A 409-nucleotide genomic window follows, 5' to 3' on the forward strand; every position below is an offset into this window, starting at 1 on the left:
CTCTCTCTCTCTCTCTCTCTCTCTCTCTCTCTCTCTATCTTTCTCTCTTGCTATCTCTCGTCCCAAAATGCAGAAAAGAAAATTCGGAGATCCGCGCTCCAACCACACGAGCTCGTCGCGAATTCCTGTTTCTCTGGATAATGCCGTTCCGCCGGGACCGATTCTGTTGGACAGTGCATGTGCTGTTTCGTTTCGTCTGTTTCGTCTGTTTCGTCTCGTCTCATCTCGTCTCGCCCGAAATCACGTAGATCTTGCATCGTCCCAGTTCTTTCTATTGCCGCTATCGCGATACCATTTTTCCTCCTCGACGGAACGGTTCCCCGAGCTCCCTCCAATGAACACGCAGACGTACTCGGGGCTCGGCTAAACCGCGTATACCCGTAATAGTCGTGTCTCATTTCCCATGCAG

This window comes from Augochlora pura, chromosome 4, assembly GCF_028453695.1.
Source record: "Augochlora pura isolate Apur16 chromosome 4, APUR_v2.2.1, whole genome shotgun sequence".
NCBI classification, from domain to species: Eukaryota; Metazoa; Arthropoda; class Insecta; order Hymenoptera; family Halictidae; genus Augochlora; species Augochlora pura.